This window comes from Staurois parvus, unplaced genomic scaffold (assembly GCF_062004578.1).
Source record: "Staurois parvus isolate SC_StPar_1 unplaced genomic scaffold, SC_StPar_1.0 ptg000011l, whole genome shotgun sequence".
NCBI lineage: Eukaryota > Metazoa > Chordata > Amphibia > Anura > Ranidae > Staurois > Staurois parvus.
Window position 1 is genome coordinate 19,964,833 of NW_028317807.1, and position 16,975 is coordinate 19,981,807.

The window sequence follows — 16,975 nt, forward strand, 5'->3', positions numbered from 1 at the left end:
ATATATCCAAGAGATTTCAGGAGGTAAAAGTACTCTTCTACCCTCTAAGAGGAAATCTAAACACTCTTCTTTTAAGGTGTCAGGGGTTTCGGTTGCTGGGCCCTCATCTACCAGGCAGTCGTTTTGCCACACACAGGTCCCAGCCTCCAGGGGTAGATCTCAGAATCAAAACTCAAGGAGGCCTTGGGTGCAAAAGTTGCCTAAGACAGATCCAAAATCTGCCTCCTTATGAAGGGGTGCACCAACTTGTTCGGGTGGGGGGAAGGCTTTTGAATTTTGTGACCGCATGGACGGCGCTAATCCAAGACAAATGGGTAATTTCCATGATTTCTCTGGGGTAAAGACTAGGTATTTCCCTCTTCCCAGTTTCTAAAATCATATGTACCAATGAATCCAGGGAAAAGAGAAAAGAAGAGCTTTTTTTTCAGTAACTCGATTGCCTATTAGCTCAAGGAGTAATAACGGAAGTTCATGTGGGCAAAAGGTTTCAGGGGTGTTATTCAAACCTGTTTACAGTCCCAAAACCAAATGGGAATGTAAGGCCCATTTTGGACCTCATGGGGCTAAATCAGTTTCTATAAGTCCAATCCTTTCGTATGAAATCAGTTCGGTCAGTAGTGGCCTCCCTACAGGAGGGAGATTTTTTGGAGTCCATAGACATCAAGGACTCATACCTGCATGTACCGATATTCATTCCTCACCAAATATTTCTGCAGTTTGCAGTAGAGGCTCAGCATTTCCAGTTCATAGCACTACTGTTTGGACTGCCCACAGCTCCCAGAGTTTTCACAAAAATACTTGCTCTGGTGTTGGGGCTACTCAGAACTCGGGGAGTATCGGTCACAGGTTATCTAGACCACAGGTGTCAAACTGGTGGCCCTCCAGCTGTTGCCAAACTACAAGGCCCATGAGGCATTGCAAAATTGACAGTTACAAGCATGACTCCCAAAGGCAGAGGCATGATGGGACTTGAAGTTTTGCAACAGGTGGAGGGCCACCAGTTTGACACCCCTGATCTAGACGATCTCTTGCTCAGAAATCATTCAGTGCCAGATATGAAGCAGGATATGGTCCTTACGATGCAGATCCTGGAACAGCTGGGCTGGGTACTCAACCTCAATAAGTCAGCCCTGGAACCAGTTCAGAGCCTGGAGTATTTGGGGATGGTCCTAGACACGGTTCAGGCAAAGGTATTTCTGCCTCCAGGGAAATTTTGCACCCTGAGATATGAGGTTTGCAGTTTGAAGGCCAAGAGGTATCCTTCAGTTCACCTCTGTATGAGATTGCTGGGGAAGATGGTGTCCTCGTTTGAGGATATTTCCTATGCTCAATTCCATTCCAGACCGCTGCAAAAGTCTGTCTGGAACAAAAAGATTCAGGCCCTGGATTACTGCATATCTTTGTCTCCAGAGGTGCAGCAGAGCCTGAAATGGTGGTTGATAAATTTGGAGAAGGGAAGATCCTTTCGGCCAGTGGTGTGGAAGTTGGTAACCACCGATGCAAGTCTTTAAGTTTGGGGGGTCATTCTGGAGGAGGCCACAGTTCAGGGAACATGGCTTCCATGAGAAAGGCTTCTTCCCATCAATGTCCTGGAACTTTGAGCAGTGAGACTGGCTCTGAGATATTGGACATCCAGGATTCAGGGTTGGCCTGTAAGGATTCAGTCCGATAATGCCACAGCAGTCGCATACATCAAACACCAGGGCAGTACCAGGAGTTGAGGTGCTCAGAAGGAGGTGAACTACATTCTGACCTGGGCAGAGAGATATGTTCCAAGTTTTTCAGCAGTGTTCATTCCAAGTGTGGAAAATTGGCAGGCGGATTATCTCAGTCACCGCTGATGATTCGAGGGGAATGGGCTTTGTATCCTGATGTTTTCAAGGAAATTTGTCAGCAATGGGGTTGGCCGGATGTACAGTCAGGTCCATAAATATTGGGACATCGACACAATTCTAACATTTTTGGCTCTATACACCACCACAATGGATTTGAAATGAAACTAACAAGATGTGCTTTAACTGCAGACTGTCAGCTTTAATTTGAGGGTATTTACATCCAAATCAGGTGAACGGTGTAGGAATTACAACAGTTTGCATATGTGCCTCCCACTTGTTAAGGGACCAAAAGTAATGGGACAGAATAATAATCATAAATCAAACTTTCACTTTTTAATACTTGGTTGCAAATCCTTTGCAGTCAATTACAGCCTGAAGTCTGGAACGCATAGACATCACCAGACGCTGGGTTTCATCCCTGGTGATGCTCTGCCAGGCCTCTACTGCAACCGTCTTCAGTTCCCGCTTGTTCTTGGGGCATTTTCCCTTCAGTTTTGTCTTCAGCAAGTGAAATGCATGCTCAATCGGATTCAGGTCAGGTGATTGACTTGGCCATTGCATACCATTCCACTTCTTTCCCTTAAAAAACTCTTTGGTTGCTTTTGCAGTATGCTTTGGGTCATTGTCCATCTGCACTGTGAAGCGGCGTCCAATGAGTTGTGAAGCATTTGGCTGAATATGAGCAGATAATATTGCCCGAAACACTTCAGAATTCATCCTGCTGCTTTTGTCAGCAGTCACATCATCAATAAATACAAGAGAACCAGTTCCATTGGCAGCCATACATGCCCATGCCATGACTCTACCACCACCATGCTTCACTGATGAGGTGGTATGCTTAGGATCACGAGCAGTTCCTTTCCTTCTCCATACTCTTCTCTTCCCATCACTCTGGTACAAGTTGATCTTGGTCTCATCTGTCCATAGGATGTTGTTCCAGAACTGTGAAGGCTTTTTTAGATGTCATTTGGCAAACTCTAATCTGGCCTTCCTGTTTTTGAGGCTCACCAATGGTTTACATCTTGTGGTGAACCCTCTGTATTCACTCTGGTGAAGTCTTCTCTTGATTGTTGACTTTGACACACATACAGCTACCTCCTGGAGAGTATTCTTGATCTGGCCAACTGTTGTGAAGGGTGTTTTCTTCACCAGGGAAAGAATTCTTCGGTCATCCACCACAGTTCCGTGGTCTTCCAGGTCTTTTGGTGTTGCTGAGCTCACCGGTGCAATCCTTCTTTTTAAGAATGTTCCAAACAGTTGTTTTGGCCACGCCTAATGTTTTTGCTATCTCTCTGATGGGTTTGTTTTGTTTTTTCAGCCTAATGATGGCGTGCTTCACTGATAGTGACAGCTCTTTGGATCTCATCTTGAGAGTTTACAGCAACAGATTCCAAATGCAAATAGCACAATTGAAATGAACTCTGGACCTTTTATCTGCTCATTGTAATTGGGATAAGGAGGGAATAACACACACCTGGCCATGGAAGAGCTGAGAAGCCAATTGTCCCATTACTTTTGGTCCCTTATCAAGTGGGAGGCACATATGCAAACTGTTGTAATTTCTACACCGTTCACCTGATTTGGATGCAAATACCCTCAAATTAAAGCTGATAATCTGTAGTTAAAGCACATCTTGTTTGTTTCATTTCAAATCCATTGTGGTGGTGTATAGAGCCAAAAATGTTAGAATTGTGTCGATGTCCCAATATTTATGGACCTGACTGTAGATCTATTGACATCCAGGTTCAACAACAAGGTTGGTCTTGTTGTTTACCCTCGCGTGGCAGATGTAGACGCCTTAGTGATTCCATGAAACCAGTGATTTATGTCTTTTCTCCAATCCAGCTGCTGCCACATCTCTTACACAGGATTCGGGAGGAGTCAGGTGATACTGATTGCTCCAGCCTGACCCAGAAGGGCCTGGTATGCGGACATAGTGAAGATGGCAGTAGACAGGCTGTGGGCCCTGCTGTATTGGCCAGACTCGTTGTCTCAAGGTTCTATATTGTACCCAGCTTTACGGTCGATAAATTTGAAGGTGTGGCTATTGAAACCCAGATCCTGAAGGATAGGGGAGTGTCTGATTCTGTCATCTCCATCATGTTGGGTGCTAGAAAGGAGTTTCTAGGAACATTTATTACAGAACCTGGAAGGCTTACATTGTCTGGTGTGAGGTTCATAAATGGCACCCACAAAAGTATGTGATTGGCAGGATTTTGTTGTTTCTTCAAAAAGGGTTGCAGAAGAATTTGGCTTTTGGTACTATTAAGGGCCAGGTTAAAAATAGCATTAGCTATTTTTTTTACAGAGGCCCATTGTGTCTCACTCTTTGGTCCGCACCTTTTTACAAGGAATAATGCGTATGGCTCTTCCTGTCAGGTTGCCATTGTGTCCTTGGGACCTGAACTTGGTTTTGGAGGTTTTGCAAAAGCCTCCATTTGAACCTATTGGAGAGATTCCACAAGTCCTGTTGACTCGTAAGGTGTTGTTTCTAGTGGCAATCACTTCTGCGAGAAGGGTGTCGGAGCTGGCAGCTCTATCTTGCAGAGAACCATTTCTGGTTTTGACTTTTCATCTCAATCAGTACATAGTTCTGCCTTCATTCTGTCTTAGGCCTCAATCAGCAAGAGAGATCTCTGCATACCTTGGATGTGGTTTGTGTTGTAAGGGTCTTATTGAAGGCGACAGCACAGGTCAGGAGGTCAGATGCTCTATTTGTGCCAGAGGGGCCTAGGACGGGGCAGGCAGCATCCAAGGTGACTATTTCTCATTGGATCCGCCAATTGATCATTCAAACTTATGGTTTGAAAGGTAAAGTCCCACCCTTTCGGGTGAAGGCACACTCCACCAGACGTGTGGGGACATCTTGGGCAACTCTCCATCAGGCGTCAGTGGATCAGGTTTGCAAGGCCGCTACATGGTCTTTAGTCCACACATTCACAAGTTTCTACCAGGTAGATGTCAGAGCCGCAGAGGATTCTGCCGCAGTGTTTTACAAATGGCTGTGATGTACGATAAAGAAAATTGGATTTTCTCTACATACTTTCCTGTAAGACCCATTTCTTGGAGTACATCATGAGACACAGAGGTCCCACCCCTCTTTCTGGAATGTCATTGCTTGCTACAAAAACTGAGGTACTGCCTGTATAGGGGATGTTATATAGGGGAGGACCTCCTCTCTGATTGGTCGGCAAGTGTCCATTCACCTATAGGTGGTCTAATACCCACATAGTCATGAATAGCCTGCTCTGTGTCCTGTGATGTAATCCAAGAATTGGATTTTACAGGTAAGTATGTAAACAAATCCAATTATTGTGAGCCACGTGTTGTCTTATTATAATGAAGTCCACACAGAAACAGTTCATAAGACAAATCTGTTGTCTTATATCAATAATGGAGGACGTATGACCAGTGTATATTTATATATGTACTTTTCCCTGCAGCAACCAATAGTCCTTTTTCAGAGAGATGCATTTATTTGGATAAAGATATTTGTTACAGATGACAGAAATTCAGCTGAATATTTGTAAAGATTACAATGAACAACAACCCTCAAAGTCCCATTCAAGATACTTCATATCAAGTATAAAGATACTACACCGTCCAGCATATGTCCAATCTACGTATAATATGCACCTAGGTAGCTTCCATGCATGCAATAATGTGAGTTATGACCTATACCTGTGCTCCCATATCAATGACAGGAAAAAAAACTCCTTTTCCAGCTGAGGTACAGACAAGTAAGATGACAGGCAATCATTAGAGAACCTTCCTGTGTCCTGTCACCTGTGTCCTGTCACAGGTATCCTGACCTGTGTCCTGTGTTAATATACACATTTTCCCCATTCAGTACAATGGAAAGCACTCTGATTGGCCACTTTGATCTTACATGAAAAGACTTACTATAAATACCAATTAGGGTCACTATAGTGTTTCCCAGATAAACAAGTCACCCTTTCACCATTTCCCATAAATTGCCCCCTGGAGTCTAATTACCATCAATAAATACTTCTTGTATGGTCAAATCACATTCTTTATCATAAACAATGTACTCTTTAAAGAATGTTATTTACCATACTTAATAACTCTGATGGCCAACTCCTTTCAAGTCTGACTGAGTTATCTGCATTTTATCACCCTTATAGAATTGCAAATTACTTACTTTGAAGTGTAACAAGTCGACCCCTGAGTGTCCAGGTTATCTTGCATGAAATTAACATAGCAAACAATTCTTGCTTTTGTTGTGAAAAATACATCTAGCTCAGTCAAATTCCTGCTTGGTCAATAACTTGAGAATACACCACATAATATATACAGTATATAGATATATATATATATATAGATATAATTACAATATCCCTACACCACGTAGACCGATTTCATTTCATATAAGCGCAAGTAAAAATCCTAGAAAAATTACTTTTAGCATTATAGAGAAGTGTATTGTGTTTTTTTAAATATATATTTCTTTAAGTATGACTTATGTACTTCAGTGTTTCAATTTGTTGGTTTGCAACCACAAAGTTGTGAATATGGATTTGAATAACTGATTGTCAGATTGCACACAAACACAGCTGTTTAAGTTAGCCAAATGACTAAGAGTAGATACTTCCCCTTCTATTTTAAAGGTGTCTGTCTGGATCTTTAACTACTTTCCGTCTGCCTGCTGTTTTTAAACAGCAGGGCGGTGGCACTCCAGGGGCGGGTTGCCGTTCATAAACGGCACCCGCTATTTCTAGTTGTGCGTGCTCCCTGGGAGCGCACAGCACCGTGATCCAGTGCCCGCTGTGTCCTCTGGACACAGTGAAACACCGATCGTCGGACGGGACCTCTGTACGAGGTCCCGATCATGTGATCACTCATTGGCCAATCAGTGATCACATGCAAGGTAGTAAGCAAGATGTCACTTGTGACATCATTGCTTACTACGTGTGAAATCTGTGAATGATCACAGAGGTCACATGGTACAAGGCTATTCACAACAGCCTTGTACCATGTGACAAGCTGTGACCAATCACAGCTCACTCAGTATTTCTCAATGACTGCAAGAATGCAGACAGAGATAAAGAGAAATGATTGCTTTTACATCCTATATGGGTGTAAAAGCAATCACTGTACAAAAAAAACAAAAACAATCTTCATCACCCCCCACAAGTAGTACAGTGTCACCATGGTGACACTGTACTGCAAGGGTGACGGTATGTAAAAAAAAAAAAAACCCATAAATAATAATAGAAAAATGTAAAAAAATGTTTAAAAATTATAATTTTTGGTTATAAACTAATTTGGCATATTTTTTTAAAAATTAGATAATGGAATCAATTTTGGCCAAGATTTATGATGAAATATTTATTTGCAAAATGTTATAAGAAAAACACTTTTTTCAAAATTTTTGGACTTTTTCATTTATATAGCAAAAAAAATAAAAATCCTAGCAGTGAATAAATACCACCAAAATAAAGCTTTATCTGTCTCAAAAAAATGGTAAAACATTCATATGGGTACAGTGTTGCATGACCGCGCAATTGTCATTCAAAGTGTGATAGCGCTGAAAGCTGAAAATTGCCCTGGACAGAAAGGGGCTAAAAGTGTCCGGACAGGAAGTGGTTAATGTGTAGAAACTGGCAACAAATTCAGGGCTAGTAGTGGACTTACATATAAGAAATCCTAACATGCTATGAATCCATTGTTGTCACAGAAGCTTCGAGTAATAATTTACTCATACACCAGCCATTTAAAGTTGTGTTAAAATTACACTTCATGAGGAAATAGGGCTTTCATCAGAAATGTTCATTTCACGTGAAAAAAAATATAGATTGCACATCGTGGTGTTAGTAAATTAAATATTTTAGGATAAAATTATCATGAGAAAAAATAAGTAGTAATGGTAAAATAGGTAGGTAATCAGTAGTGGATTGAGCCCATGGGATGCTAGTGTAGCAACCTCCTAGATAGGTTTTAGGATTAGGTAGATTTATTTCTGGTTCACAGTGTTAAGTAGAGCTATATTTTTGTGTTAGGTGTTAGGACCATTAGCTGATTTTTTAAAATCAATCTTCTAACAGGAGAAGTTCCCCATAACTGGTGGACAGCTAATATTGTACCTATCCACAAGAAGGGCAGCAAGGTAGAAGCTGGCAATTAGGGGCCAGTGAGTTTAACATTGGTTGTAGTCCAGTTAATAGAATCACTCCTGAAAAGAAGGATCATTGATCACTTAAAAACACACAACTTGCTGGATCCAAAGCAGCATGGGTTTACTGAGGGCAGATCATGTCAGATTAATCCTATTAGATTGTTTTACTATATGTTTTGGACCAGGGTGGTGCCATGGACATATCTTGATACAGTTCCATATAATAATTTAATACAAAAGTTGTACAAGCTAGGACTTGGGTGGTTCACTGGATATTCAGCTGGCTAAAGGATATATACGAGAGTGTGGTTGTAAATGGGGTTCACTCGGAAAAGAGACCAGTCACTAGTGGTGTACCACAAGGCTCTGCACTAGGTCCTGTTCTATTTAATCTATATGTAAGTGATATAACTAAAGGTTTGTTGGGTAAGATATGTCTTTTTGCAAATGACACAAAGGTGTGCAATAGGGTTGATATCCCTGGATTTGTCTGTAACATGGAATATGATTTGGCATTGCTGGAAGATTGGTCAAAAAAGTGGAATTTGCAGTTCATTGTTTCTAAATGTAAAATAATGCACCTAGAGAAAAAGTACAATATTGGGGGTACATTGTTGGCCAGCACTTCAAAGGAAAAGGATCTATAATCAGACAAAACAGTTAACAAAAAGAAAAACAAATCCCTCAAAAATAACAAAAAAAACCAAAACAAAACATGGGACTTATAAGACAGATAAGACAATCATGTATATTTCAATAAAAAGAATGTTTGACTGCGAACTTTGAAACCAGGGGACAATTCACTAAGCGGTATCTTACTGCATCCGAGTATGTGGCAAGATACCACACAGAATTTTCCCAAAAAAGTTGGCATTCACTAAAAAAAGTTACTAAAATACCGCATGAGTTATTTTATTAAATCATGTGGTATTTTAGTAACAGAAACATGCCTTAATGTTTCAGTTGTCAGCAGGGATCCCACTGACAGTTGAATGTAAAAAGAATTAAAAATTTAGCAAAAAAAAAAAAGTGGGCCCCCCTCCCCCAATCCAAACCAAGCCCTTCGGGTCTGGTATGGATTTTGAGGGGAACCCCCACACAAAAATTATTTTCAAAAATGGCATGAGGTCTCCCTAAAATCCATATCAGACCTTTATCCGAGCATGCAGCCCGGCAGGTCAGGAATGGGGAGGACAAGCGAGTGCCCCCTCAGTCCTGAACCATACCAGGCCACATGCCCTCAACATGGGGACCAGGTGCTTTGAGACGGAGGGGATCCCTCCCCAAAGCATCTGGTCCCCATGTTGATGGGGACAAGGGCCTCTTCCCCATAACCCTTACTCGTAGTTGGGGTCAACCGGGTGACCCTGCCCTTTGTTATGTAATCTTTGGGGACTTTTTTTATTTTTGCTGTTTTAATAAAGGACTTGTCAAAGACTGTCTACTGTCATTTTTTACACTACACTTTTTTTTTGTGAATGAGTAGCAGTATCATGTACCCCATACTCATTTACATAGGGGGGCCAGGATCTGTTAAAGAGGGAATCCAGATTCTGATAATCCCTCTGACCCTAGACCCCCACAACGACAGGCCAGGGTTGTGGGGAAGAGGCCCTTGTGCTCATCAACATAGGGACAAGGTGGTTTGGGAGGGAGCTCCCCCTGCCCTAAAGTACCCCCTCACGTTGAGGGAATGTAGCCTGGTATGGTTCAAGAAGGAGGGGGGGCGCTCACTCATTTTTTTCCCTTGCCTGACCTGCCACGCTGCATGCTCGGAACATCAAGGACATCATACTTACAGTACTTACTAGATCAACAACAACATATAAATGATCATTTAATACAGTTGGTTACAGTAATAGGGCTGCTGAAACACTGCTTGTCCACCCCGGACCTGGATGGGTATGCATCCCAGGGGCCAATGCACATCCACTGGCACCACCTGGTGTATGACAGATAGGGTGAGCCAGCAGGTGACTCCACCACTCACAAGGATGAAACATGAAAGTGCTTAGGATGAAGGAAGGATGGGAAAGATCCATTTACCCAGAAAAGGAGACATCCCATAAGTCATCCAATGAGAAATACATGGTAGGAAATAAAGTATAAATGTAAAGACCTTGTAGAAGGGACAGGCAAGTGATTATCTTGGTTCTAAATGGTTGTAAATATTAATGTGTGGGTGTCCCCATAAGCAGAAAAAGAAAGAGTGATTTTGAAGTAGGTAAATTTAGCTTGTCTCACTGTAATCACTGTGGCTGCATTTTCTGGGTTAGGTAAATTTAGTTTTAGCTCACTGTAAACAGTGCAGCTGCATGTGATTGGCTAGGTCAGTGCTGTGTCTCACAAGCTGCTAAAATACAGGTGGAACTCAAAAAATTAGAAAATCGTGCAAAAGTTCATTTATTTCAGTAATGCAACTTAAAAGGTGAAACTAATACATGAGATAGACTCATTACATGCAAAGCAAGATAGTTCAAGCTGTGATTTGTCATAATTGTGTTGATTATCGCTTACAGCTCATGAAAACCCCAAATCCACAATCTCAGAAAATTAGAATATTACATGCAATCAATAAAACAAGGATTGTACATAGAACAATATCGGACCTCTGAAAAGTATAAGCATGCATATGTACTCAGTACTTGGTTTGGGCCCCTTTTGCAGCAATTACTGCCTCAATACGGCGTGGCATGGAAGCTACCAGCCTGTGGCACTGCTGAGGTGTTATGGAAGACCAGGATGCTTCAATAGCGGTCTTCAGCTCTTCTGCATTGTTTGGTCTCATGTCTCTCATCTTTCTCTTGGCAATGCCCCATAGATTCTCTATGGGGTTCAGGTCAGGCGAGTTTGCTGGCCAATCAAGCACAGTAATCCCACGGTCATTGAACCAGGTTTTGGCAGTGTGGGCAGGTGCCAAGTCCTGTTGGAAAATGAAGTCAGCATCCCTACAAAGCTTGTCTGCAGAAAGAAGCATGAAGTGCTCCAAAATCTCCTGGTAGACGGCTGCGTTGACCCTGGACTTAATGAAGCACAGTGGACCAACACCAGCAGATGACATGGCTCCCCAAATCAACACAGACTGTGGAAACTTCACACTGGACTTCAAGCATCTTGCAGTGTGTGCCTCTCCATTCTTCCTCCATACTCTGTGTCCTTGGTTTCCAAATGAGATGCAAAAGTTGTTCTTATCAGAAAAGAGGACCACTGAGCAACAGACCAGGTCTGTTTTTATTTAGCCCAGGTAAGATGCTTCTGACGTTGTTTGTTGTTCGGGAGTGGCTTGACAAGAGGAATTTTTCCTGACAATCCTCTCCAGGATGCAGTCATCCCTGCTGCTTGTGCACCGTTTTCTTCCACACTTTTCCCTTCCACATAACTTTCTATTAATGTGCTTTGATACAGCACTTTGGGAACATCCAACTTCTTTTGCAATTACCTTTTAAGGCTTTCCCTCCTTATGGAGGGTGTCAATGATGGTTTTCTGCACAACTATCAGGTCAGCAGTCTTTCCCATGATTGTGATTCCTACTGAACCAGACTGAGAGACCATTTAAAGGCTCAGGAACCCTTTGCAGGTGTTATGGCTTAATTAGCTGATTAGAGTGGGACACTTTGAGCTTAGAATATTGCACCTTTTCACAATATTCTAATTTTCCGAGATTGTGGATTTGGGGTTTTCATGAGCTGTAATCCATAATCATCACAATTATGACAAATCACAGCTTGAACTATCTTGCTTTGCATGTAATGAGTCTATCTCATAGATTAGTTTCACCTTTTAAGTTGTATTCCTGAAATAAATGAACTTTTGCAGAATATTCTAATTTTTCGAGTTTCACCTATAAATAGCATTAATATTTAAATTGTCCCAGCTAACCTTTGTGAAGTCCTGCACTGGTGGTTGCTGGCAAATGTGTATAAACAGTCTGAGATTTGGAGCAGAATTGTCTTAACCTGCAGGAAATGATCACAGCCTAAGAGGGGCTGGTTGCCCGCTTAGGCAACCCTGTAATGTTCTTGCTGTTTGTTAAAGCCTCAACTGGATAGCTGAGGTGGCTGGAAGCTGAAAGCTGCTGAAGGTTGACTGAGGGGCTATTGTCTGAGGATCTAGTCTGAGGTCATTGGTAGAGATGTCTGTAAGATATTGGCTGGAGGCAAACAACATCTGAGAAGATTTGTGAGTACAGACTGGTGTGAGAGGTCCTAGAGACTGTGGGCTGCTTCTACACCTCCGGTGCTAGAGAATCAGCTGTGTGTGTAAAGGGGACATCGGCTGGTGTCCTGAAGAGCTCAGTAAATCTAATTCTTTGTGAAGGGACTCGGCTCAAATTGCTCAAAAGAGAAAGCTTTTGTGCTTTTAGCTACTACTATAAAAAAAAAGCCAAGTCCATTGACCGCTTTTACAAGGACTTTGCTTACAGGTCTACAGAAGGAAATTTACCATCCAAGTTACTCCAAAAATAAAAACACCAAAATTTTTTGCCTGGATGCAGGGAAACTACAGGGAAAAAGAACCCTGGCCATCTTTTAAGTGGCTTCTACAGGGGGAAGAGCTACACTAGTACAGGTGCACTTTTAATGTAGCTTTAAGAATAGTTGGACTCAAAATAAATACAATCCCTAATTAGGTCATCTTGTAATATGCAAAAAGAAATATTTTATTATAAAAAGAAATATTTTATTATCACCTATTTTTCTGTACCTGATTCAGATTTAACGTTTATCTAAATGCTGCTCTTGATGCTTTGCTAGAGGCAGCTCCAGGGGGTTATGCACAATGGCAGATCCACTTTTGTACATACATTTCTCATCTAGGCAGATGCTCAATTATAGTCCTTTTTAGGCACAGATGCATTTCTCATGATGTACAGAACAATATAAAGCAATAAAATCCCTTGAGAGACTAGTCCTTTTACACATTAGCCATCACTAATGCTGCTACACTTAAGGCTTTTACCAGGAATAACTATGTCGTTTTTTCCGGGAAACTGCTTTACAGAGGCAGGGAAGCCTGAGGTTTTCAAACCAAGATAGGATAGTAAACAACATTTCTATAGAAAAATACATGTGCTCATGGGATCTGATTACAGATGAACTGAAGATTCCATACCAAATAAAAACTAAAAAGATTGACATTAAGATGCATTTAAATCCTTAAAGTAACTGTCAACAATATGTCTGTGCAGAAACCTACACTTCCAAGAGTGCAATCTTCTGTGTTCCCTGCAGCGCTCAGTAGTTCCCATCCCTACCTCATTGCAAGACATATTATCGACGTTGATGTCAGACAGAGGAACCACTAATAGCTGTGTGGGCTCAGGATAAGATTGATACGACAAGAAGTGTCAGTTTTCAGAGTGGCGTTTAGGGTTCTAGGGTGTCAGGAGAGGTATTTACCTTTAAACCAATGGTAGTCAACTTGGTAAAAATTGGGGTTCTTAAGTGTGGCAATGACATGTCTTTAGGGTCACACAATAGCTTAGTTTTGTAAAATTGCTAATATGTCTTAGTATGGTAGTGAAAAGATAGTATACATTAGTGCAGGGGTGGGCAACTGTGGCCCTCCAGCTGTTGGTGATCTACAAGTCCCATCATGCCTCTGCCTTTGGGAGTCATGCTTGTAACTGTCAGTCTTGCAATGCCTCATGGGATTTGTAGTTCTACAACATCTGGAGGGCCACAGTTGCCCACCCCTGCATTAGTGCATGATGCAACATCTGGTGCAGCTTTGCATAGAAACCAATCAGCTTCCAGGTTTTATTGTCAAAGCTTAATTGAAGAAGCTGAAGTTAGAAGCTGATTGGTTACTATGCACAGCTGCACCAGATTCTGTGTGCTCCAGTTTTATTAAACCCCCCCCGCCCCCCCAGTGTCTATTTTTCAGTGTTTTTACCAAAGATTCACACAAGTTTCATCCAAGATTTACACATTTTCAAATAATATATAATGTGAAAATGGTGTACATCTTGGGTGAAAGTTTCTGAATCTTGAGTTAAATGACTGATATAGACACCATAACAGGGGCGGACTGACAACTCATGGGGCCCCTGGGCAATATGGGATCATGGGACCCCTGTGTCCTTGCCCAAACTCAAAAAAGCCTATGAAAAAGGTACCAGGGGCATCTCATGGGGCCCCCTATTGACCTTGGGCTTTCGGGCAGTGCCCGAGTTTCCAAATGGTCAGTCCACCCCTGCACCCTAAGGAGGAGTTATATCATTATATTTTACATGCTGGTGCTTTTGTATAATGTTGTTTATTTAAGATTTAAATGCTCTAGCTCTTTTCCAATGTGACAACGTGACAAAATGTTTTGCCTCCTTAAATGTAATATCACAAGGGCTTTTTTTTTCAGAGAGCAGGTGCAGGAACTCATACTCTATGCCCACCCCCCAGAGTAGAAAGGTAGTGGGGGCCAAATAGTGGGTGTGGCCAAATTATGCTAACAGAGGGAGGGTCTTAGAAAGAGCATGGCTCACACATACTGCAGTCATTGTGCTCACAATATGCTGTAATTTCTGTGTCACAAGCGAGAGTCTAACAGACATGTACAACAATCAGCAGAATTATTTAAAAAACATGTATTTTAGCCTACCTTAAAAAAGAACTTCACAAAATAGTCATTGACCACTTAGCAACCAGCAACTGTTGAGACAATAAATATTTTAGCCACAAGTATGTAATGAAAAAATTTACGTTGAGAGAAAAGTAATTTTGGTGGGAAAGGACAAGACAAGAAAGGATATGGGGGAACTAGTGGTTGGAGGACAGATGTGTAAAAACAAAACTCATTGAATGTGAGAGGCACCATATAAGTACTAGATTGTAAGCTCTAACGAGCTGGACCCTCTGTTTCCTCTTGTACCAAATTTTATTGTAACTGTAATGTCTACCTTCATTTTGTAAAGTGCTGCGCAAACTGTTGGCGCTATATAAATCCTGTATAATATTAATAATAATAATAATAATAATAATAATATAAGTATGATAAGGAGCAAGAGTATAAACAGAGGAGGCATGGATTGAATAAAACCAAACATGGAATTTTAGTGTAAAAAGACAATAGATTGCTATGACGTAAAAGAACAGGTTAAAGACACTGCATATGGTAACAAAATAATAATAAGGGTGACATGGAGATTGGAACTGTGTGTGGGTATAGGGAGTGTGAATCTGCTTCACAGATTGTGAATGAAAGTCATACACAGAAGGAGGGAAGAACAAGAGAGTGATAAAATTCTTTGCAATGTATACTATTAGGGCTAGAAGGGTACATCCTTTTCCTATATCCTTGATGAAGGGGAAATGTCAGAGCTCCTAAAACATGTTGACTATTTTATTTCATCTGAATATGGGCTCACTAAAACCTTATTGAATTCTCGGTTTGCGGTCTTGTTGTATTTCTTAGGTTTTTTTAGTTGTCTGTATCCATGTTGGCAAGAGTCATTCTCACTTCCTGTCCCATTGACTGGCACAGAGAGTGAGGGAAGCTTAAAACTTGACATTTTTTCCAAATCTCTCCAAAATAAAAAAAGTATTATTTGGAGTTCCACTTTAAGATTTGTACAATGTTCTGAACTCTATTATTGTGAAGGTTCTTCTTCACAGTCACACATGCATATATGCAGATTTTGCATACATATCTTCAGTCATAGTCTGTGAAAATCAATTAAACTTTGTTTTGAACTCAGAGAACATATCATCATCTCAACACACTGCAGTTCTCTGCCAGTCTCTTTATATCTGTTGCTCAGGGGCATCTTAAAATGTAAAGCAAATACAGCTCTAGATATTTTCTGTTTAAATTCACAGCAGTAAAAACCCTTTGTTCCCCTGTTATGCACTGAAACATTGGCATTCTTAATCAGTGATACGTGGAAGACAACTCCTGAATATAAATTGCTTTCCTGTTCTTTGCTTGACATAGATTGTTAATTTAGTTGTTTATCCAGAATCAACTAACGTATAATAAAAACAAGTTCAGCCACTACATGAATTTGTAATTACTTGCAGTGTGTGTACTTACTAGATACTAGTGACAAAACAATCAATTTTCCACATTTGTGCTTCAACCTAATCAGACCAATTCACTTATAATGAACATTCATGGACTGCACCAAATATTTCTTGCTGGAGTGATGTCAGGTTAACTCATAATACCTTGCGGAATCACAGCCTTCACCGTGCCTTTTATTGCCCTGTCCATTAGCCAGTCAAGAGTAGTCATTTCCATAAACATAATCCCCACATATAAATATCATAGAAGGCCATTTTTGCCGACTTTCTGAACACATAACTCATAACAGAGCAATCAATATATTGCTTGCCCATTATTTTTTTTTGCTCATCATCATCTTCAGATCATAGTACATCAGCAGTGCTACAGTACTATGTGTGTTAAGAAAATGGCTTTGGAGCTGGTAGCCAGAGCCAAACTTCTCATCTTTATTTTAGAACTTATTGAACGAAGGGCCAGTTTACTGTCCTTCAGACTTTGAGGGAGCCATACTGTGTCTAGTGGGAGTAGAAAATGTCCTGAAGTCAATGGGAGTAAAGAATGCCCCATTGTTGGCAATATGGGAAGAAATAGTGCCCCATCATTGGTGTTACTGGGAGGAATAGTAACACATTGTTGGTGTCAGTGGAAGGAATAGTGCCCCATCATTGGTGTCAGTGTGAGGAATAGTGTCCCGTCTTTGATCTCATTAGGAATAATTGTTAGGGTGAGTGGTAGGAATAGTACCCTATTGTTGGTATCAGTGATAAGATTACGCCCAATTGTTGGAGGAAAAGGAATAGTGCATTACATCTGTGGGAGAAATAGTGTCCCAAGGGCCTAATAATAGCAAGCAAAGGGCCACATCCTGCCTTCAGGTTGCAGTTTGGAGACCACTGTGTTAGACAATCTGAAAAGGTGGAGGAGAACTGGATCTGAAGTGCTGAATCTACTTCCATCAGTGCTACTGTCAGGGATCCCGGCTCCGTCTGCCGCAATCGCGGC